This window comes from Loxodonta africana, chromosome X, assembly GCF_030014295.1.
Source record: "Loxodonta africana isolate mLoxAfr1 chromosome X, mLoxAfr1.hap2, whole genome shotgun sequence".
Classification (NCBI taxonomy): Eukaryota; Metazoa; Chordata; class Mammalia; order Proboscidea; family Elephantidae; genus Loxodonta; species Loxodonta africana.
In genome coordinates, this window is record NC_087369.1 from 149,608,615 (window position 1) to 149,616,105 (window position 7,491).

At 38.1% G+C, this 7,491-nt stretch overlaps 1 pseudogene; it reads right to left on the reverse strand.

Moving 5' to 3' along the window:
• Positions 1-2,601: 2,601 nt before the first annotated feature.
• Positions 2,602-4,265, reverse strand: LOC100656801 (large ribosomal subunit protein eL31-like; annotated as a pseudogene).
• Between the last annotated feature and the right edge of the window lie 3,226 nt (positions 4,266-7,491).

The window sequence follows — 7,491 nt, forward strand, 5'->3', positions numbered from 1 at the left end:
CCCTTGTGACCTCCATGCTCTTGATCAAAGATAAGGTAGATGGATGAGTTAAGAACAAGGTGACCCTCTTTTCTTCTCTGTATTTTAATCAGTATACACATATCTTACTTCATGGGAAACCATCAAATAAACCTCATTACTTATTGTCTCTCACTGCTATTCTTCCTATTCTAGTTAAATGAATTGCAAGCACTCAGAGGAAGATCTAAAAAAAAATGTGTATTATGTATTTGTTTCTAAGGCAATATTCCAGGTCACTCCTTGAACTCTCTATAGAAGATACTTAATAATAAGTTATTATTAAGATGTATTTAATGATGTTCTACACCAGCAACTCTGTTTCGGGAGAGGACAGAGTCACATTTATAGCTCTTAAAACAGTCTAAGTTTTTTTTTTAAATGGTGGCAGAATCCCATGACTTTGCTGCTGCTGAGGCAGCAGAATTAAGTTTGTTGAATTCAATCATAATCAGACTTAGCAGGGTCAGGAAAAAAGAAAATTGTTAGAGTCTGCTCTTCCTTAGCTAGATAGTAGGGTGAAATATCTAAGCAAGAAGACATTCATAATCTATGCCAACTTCAAATACCAAGGTTTTCACATATGGATTGAGAGGTAATCCCAGGTTTGGAGGCATGCTCCACGAAGTCAGTAGCATCTGAGTCTACTGTTTTGGTTGCGGCATTTTCCTGTCATGTGTGTTTATGGATTGGGGCCCATCCTAAGGGGACTGACTGGGCTCCTTGTAAATTGGTCCGTCCCCTCTTTTATTACCAGTTTTAAAGGTATCTACACTTTACTGACAATAATTGCAGCTTTCAAATTACAAATAAATGAAATGCCAAACTAGAGAGCAAATGAAAAGATAACAATGGCGTACAACATGTTTCCTTTTCTAATTAAGTCAGAATTAATATATTTTGACAGACTCTCTTTTGCACTCAACCATTTCAGAATTGATATTCAAATGGTGCATTTTCATTTCCAGGATCATGGGGAAAATTTACACCGACCTATTCTTTAATGAACATATGTCTTGCTAGAACTAGAACTTTAGTCAATTATTGGGTTGAGATCCACACGGCCAGAAAGGTCTCTTACAAGAATCTTCTTTAGTTTAAAAAATATCCAATGTCCTTTTCTATTAAAGTCTAAAATATCTTGCTCCATTAGCAAACTTTCTTTTCTCAATTTTATATTTTTCAACTTGTGCAGCAATTCTTTCTGATTGAAACCGAAGGTCTCATTCACTTATTTATACATTCATTCTGGTCATTAAACAGACAATTGAGTCCCTACAATAAGCTGTGGTACAGGTACCGTAATAACTTCTAGAAAAATAAAGATTAATTAGGATCTGTGGTGGCACAGTGGTTAAGAGCTAAAGCTGGTAACCAAAAGGTCAGCAGTTTGAATCCACCAGCCGCTCTTTGGAAACCCTGTGGGGCAGTTCTACTCCATCCTATAGGGTTGCTATGAGTCAGAATTGACTTGTCGGCAACAGGTATAACCTAAAAGAGCTCACAGTGAAATAAAGAAGACAGGCACATAAAAAGATCATTTTTATTCATTCTACTAAAGGAAAAGGTTAAAAAAAGTGGAGTGCTAAAAATACTGAGGATGTGCCCAAAGAACATCATAAATCCCCAAGTTCTTGACTGCCTTTATAACATCACTCCTGTGTTAAACTGCAGAAAAGAATAAAGATCAGTTCAGTAGCAACCCTAGAGCCTTCATCTAATTTATAAATATGACAATGTTTGTATAGTCTCCTGCCTTCCCCCTGAATAATATTTCTATTAATATCTTATATTGGCTATTTAAATTCCACTAATTTTTTTGTTCTTACTTGAAAAATATTTTTACACTGACTTGCACATTCATTAAAACAGTTTCACAATTTTCTTTCCTGGGTAGTCTCATTCACATCAAAGTTGTGAGCCACTACCAGATTTGAATTTCCCTCTTTCATTTGTTTAGCTTCAATCTTATGACTACAGTTTTCTCTTCATCTACATTAACCACAAGCAACTGATATACTGAGTTGCATTTATTGTCACTTAATCATTTTATTAGTACAATTGCTAATGAAATATTGAACAAAACAAACAAATAGAAAAAAACTAAATTAAGCTCAGTAATTGGCCAGGTGACCGGTTTCCACCAACAGCCACCCAGAGAAATTGCAAATTGCGGTTTACTCATAGATCTTCAAAACCTCAAAATCTAAAGCCAGAAATGACATTAGGTGAATATTCTTGTTAAAACACAGGTTCTAGGTTCAGAACATCCTGGAATTAAATCCTGACTTTGAAGTCATTAGCCGCATAACCTTATGCATGTTCCTTAAGTTTTCTGATTCTGAGGTTCTTCCCTGGTAAAATAAAGAGGATAATATCCACCAAAAAGACTTGTTTCAACCATTTAATCCGAACGTTTTTTGTAAAGCGTTTAGCATGTAGCACAGTGACTAGCGTATAATACGCCCTCAATAAATGATGCTGCAGTTTGGCAATTTCTCGTAAAGCATTTAGATATTTAGCCAAGGGAGGCAAAAACATATCCATGAACAAAATTATGTACAGAAAATGTTTGAAGCAGCTTTATTTATAATATCTCAGATCTAGAAACAATCCAAATATACATCAACAGGTGAATGGATAAACCAATTGTGTTATTTCCATACAATGGAATACTTCTCAGCAATAAAAGAGAACTTTTGATACACACAACAATATGGAGGAATTAATAAAACATTATATACCCTTCACTGCTTACTAGAACCATATTACAACTCAGGTTTACAAGCAGATAACTATTAATAGCTCCCAACTCAATCCATTCAACCTTTTTCTTAGTACTTAAGCATACCGAATATACGCATACGGTTTTAGTAGTATGATGCAACTTCTCCAACGTTCCACTTGTTAAAGGTGAGAATTGTGCCCCTCAATTTGTATTCTGAGTCTCACACCTTCCCTCCAGATACCTGGCTGTTTTGATTACTGGCTCCATTTCCTTTAACTTCTACTACTTTATGTACTGCCTCTTTACACGATCAACAGTTAAGCATGCTATGTCTCTCACACCTTGAATACATTCAAGCTAACAAAATGTTTTCATCAATTCCACGTTTCTGCTTAACTACAGTCTTAATTTTTCCACACCTTCACAAACTTCTGAAATGAACCGCTTTTTAAAGAGCCTTCTTCAATTTACTAGAATCTGCCTTCAAGGCCCACTACCTTCTAAGACCACAAGTGTCCTCCATATAACTAAGCCCAATGGACATTTTTCAGTTTTTACCTTCCTTCATGACAGCATTTGAAATTCTTAAAGACACTATCTTTGGGAAAAAATGCTTTGGTTTTCTTGACTTGCATTATACTACACTCTCCTTGTTTTCCTCTTATGTTTCTGTAGCCTCTCTTTTGTAGTTTTATTACTTCATTTGAGAATCCTCTGTTAGTTTTCATCCATATCGACTGTCGGTTTTTGAAAGTGCTGACAGGTACATAGGTAATCAATATATGGAGCTTACTTGGTGAATCTTCATCCTTATTACATTTTCTAGACAACTGTACATGGATACGATATAGGACATTCCTTATTTCTTTGGCCCAGACATCTTTTTGATTCCTGGTGTTAATGTACACATCAGTGTTCCCATCTCCATCATGGCAAATTTCTGGATCTCCGTGAGTGCCCAAGGGGCATGCTTCTTGAAGCCCACTCCATGGATGTGCTTGTGAATATTGACAGTGCATTCTTTGGTCACAATTTTGTTCATAGCAGAATGACCCTTCTTGTCACCACCCTTCTTTGTGGGAGCCATTGTGCTGGGATCGGGTTGGAAAGGAAGGCTGTATCCTGACTCTTGTTAGTTTCTACTCTTCAAACATCTCTTAAATGTTGGTTTTCTTTAAGAATCTGACCTATACTTTCTTATCATTATATAAAACCTCTCCGAAAGACTCAATCCCGTAGAAAGGATGTGGTGGAGGCAGCCGATCTCCTTTAACTTCACAAGGGGGAATGAGAATCAAGATCAGCCCAAGGCTGATTCCTATGAGGTGGAGATCAAATATATTTCCAACCTTTTTACCAATTCTGACACTAGCCCTCCCTCCCAGGACACTCTCTACTTCTCTGCCAGATTCGATAATTTGTTGCAATGGCCACACAGAACTCACAGACCACATTCACAGTTATGGGGTTTATTAGGGAAGAAACAGGTTACTATTTAGGATACAGATCTTCGATCAGAACAGCCTCTTCTCAGCCGTGCCCACAGGCAGGCCTCACTCTGGCCCTTGGCACCTTAGTCCAGACTCTGCCCTTCTCCAGCAAGTACTACAAAGCTCTTTAGCTCTGCCAATATATGCCTGGAAGCACCCCAATCTACCAGTAAGCCTCCGCCTGCAGGTGTTCAGTTCTCTTGCTCTGTGGGTCTGCAAGCCTAGCCCCACCAAAAAGTGCCTGGAGGCACTCCACTCCACCATGAACCTTCCTGCCCAAAGGTGCTCAGCTCTCTTGCTCTGTGGGTTGGTGAGCCTAACCCTGTCAAGTGCCCAGAGGCACACCACTTCGCCAGCAAGCATCTGCCCAAAGGTCCTCAACTTTTTTGCTTCTTGAGCCAGGAAGCTCGCTGCACTGTCTCTTGCCAGTCTCCTGGTTCTGCTGCCTCTGCTGTCCCCACTTCTCTGCCCCTGCTTCTCACCATCTTGCCATCTCTAGTGTTACAGCTGTCTCTCTCTGTTCCCTGGGTCTCGGAGGGATCAGTGCAGGGATCCAGGGTCCAAAGGACATGCTCCACTACCGTCTCTTCTTATTGATGGTCATCAGGTCCCCCTTTCCACCTCTGGGATGACTCATTTTAAGCCTAGCAGGATGGCAAAACTGACCAATTCCCTTGTTAGGGTTCCATACACCTTATTTGCATAGTCCCACCCCCACAAGAATGCCATGCACCTTAATTGCATTATTAGCAAGCTGTCCAATCCCTTTGGTGGTCCACAAGCACCTTATTTGCATAATCCCACCTAGTAATCTGGTGGGAATTACAAGACCATAGAGAGAAAGGCCATATAAAAGTGATCCATCACACCACAAATGCATTCTAATGCCTTAAATATGCCTATAATTTTCAAATGCATATCTGTAGCCCAACCATACCTATTTATCCTATCGATTTCTGTAGCAGATGATTTGAGTACACTGCCCATATCAGTTCAGCACATATTTTTGTGTGTGCTGGCAGAACCTTCTACAGCCAATACCTGAAACACTTTGCCTAAGAGCATTTTTGGCTGCTTAGAACTCTCTTCACATCTATGTTGTTGTTGTTAGGAGCCCTCAAGTCAGTTCCAAGTCATAGCAACCCTATATACAACAGGACAAAATACTGCCCAGTCCTGTGCCATCCCCACAATCACTGCTATGCTTGAGCCCATTGTTGCAGCCGCTGTGTCAATCTATCTCTTGGTGGGTTTTCCTCTTCTTTGCTGACCCTCTACTTTTTTTGGTTTTCTACTCTACCAAGCATGATGTCCTTCTCCATGGACTGGTCCCTCCCAATAACATGTCCAAACTACGGGACATGAAGTCTTGTCAATGTCGCTTACAAGAAGCATTCTGGCTGTACTTCTTCCAAGATAGATTTGTTCATTCTTTTGGCGGTCCATGGTATAATCAATATTCTTCACCAACACCACAATTCAAAGGCATCAATTCTTCTTCAGTCTTCTTTATTCGTTGTCCAGGTTTCACGTGCGTATGAGGCAATTGAAAATACCATGGTGGTCAGGAGCACCTTAGTCCGCAAAGTGACTTCTTTGCTTTTTAACCCTTGAAGTGGTCTTTTGAAGCAGATTTGCGCAACGCAATACACCATTTGATTTCTTGACTGCTGCGTCCATGAGCAATGATTGTGGATTCAAGCAAAATGAAATCTTTGACAACATCAATATTTTCGCCATTTATTACGATACTGCTTATTGGTCCAGTTGTGAGGATTTTTGTTTTCTTTATGTTGAGGTGTAATCCATATCGAAGGCTGTACCTTTGATCTTCATCAGCAAGTGCTTCAAGTCCTCTTTGCTTTGCTTTTAGCAAGCAAAGTTGTGTCATCTACACATCACAGGTTGTAAATGAGTCTTCTCCAATCCTAATGCCACATTCTTCTTCCTGTAGGCCAGCTTCTCAGATTATTTGCTCAGCATACAGGTTGAATAAGTATGTTGAAAGGATACAACCCTGATGCCATCTTTTCTGATTTTAAACAACTCCGCATTCCTATCTATAGTGTACGCCAATAATACTATGTAATAAACACTCCAAAAAAGCAGCCCTCATTCAATGATTAGGAGAAACATTCTGAATGAATAACCCAACTATCTCACCCTGTGGGTATATATTCAAAACACATTTGCAAAGTTCTAAAGTAGGACTGACCTACAGTTGTTGACAGAATAAACTTCTTTGACAACACACATTTTGTTGGCTTGCCTCCATTACATGCCTCTCTAAAATAGCTAAAATTAAAAAGAATTATAATACCAAGTGTAGGAAGAACGTGGAGCAAGTAAAACTCTCACATATTGCTGGTGGGAGTGAAAAATGATACCACCACTTTAAGAAAAAACTTGATAGATTTTATCCTCTGTTATTTCATTGTGGGGAAGGAAATATATGTCCACAAAAGACATGCACATGAATGTTAATAGAAACTTTATTCATAATTCTCAAAAACTGGAAGCATCCAAGATATCCATCAATCAGAGTATTTTATAATGAAATTGAGATATATTTATACAAGAACTACTCAGCAATAAAAAGAATAAACTAATAATATACACAATAAAGGATGACTCTCCAAAAATTTTGCTGAGAAAAAAAGAATGAGATACAAAAGAGAATTTGCTGTATGATTCTATTAACAAGAAATTTTAGAGCCAGCAAAACTTATGCATTTTAATATAAAGCAGATCCTTTATTACCTGAGGTGGGTGGTTGAAAGAGTGGGAATGGACAGCAAAGGGACATTACAGAACTTTCTGGGGTGATACAAATTATATTTTGACAGGGATAGTGGCTACATGGATGCATACAGTTGTCAAAACTCTATGAACTGTATACTTAATGGTGATATATTTTGTTTTATGTAAATTTTACCTCAACGAATAGGACAAAAATAAGGATTATAAAATATGTAATAGAGATTTCGGTTGCCAAAGGCATTGAAAATTAGGTATTCTGAATATCTTTATCAATAAAACAACATGTAATATATTGGATATATATTTAAAATCATATTTAACTGAATTATTAAGCTGTCAAAAAAGTACAGAATCTGTACAGGTCTGAAATGGAATGTAAAAGAATCCCAAGATCGACTTTTGTTTATTGACTTGAAATTTCTGTTTTGAAGATACATAGAACATGGGAGAATGGAAAGGAATTTTGAATACTTTAGCATATTCAAATTGGGAAAT